The following is a 279-nucleotide window of genomic DNA, read 5'->3' as shown; positions in this document are numbered from 1 at the left end:
CGCTGAGTCACGGACGAGCAGTGGCCGGGAACAGCTCAGGGCTCACAGCAGCCCTGTGGAAAGGGGCCAGAACAAGCCTTGATTGGTGCCCTATGGCCAACCCCACTCCCAGGACGCTCTGGCACCCTGGGATGGGGGGACAGATCCGGAGTAGACACCCCAGGACAGTCCCACCGTCACCACATGGCTGCAGTGCCAGCACCTTGCCCTGCTCCCGGGCAGAAGGGTCGGGACACACACCCGCGGCCACGGCGGCGACAGGACCGTGAGGTGTCGGTG

This window comes from Corvus brachyrhynchos, unplaced genomic scaffold (assembly GCF_000691975.1).
Source record: "Corvus brachyrhynchos isolate BGI_N302 unplaced genomic scaffold, ASM69197v1 scaffold706, whole genome shotgun sequence".
NCBI classification, from domain to species: domain Eukaryota; kingdom Metazoa; phylum Chordata; class Aves; order Passeriformes; family Corvidae; genus Corvus; species Corvus brachyrhynchos.
Note: the sequence above shows the minus strand (reverse complement) of the source record.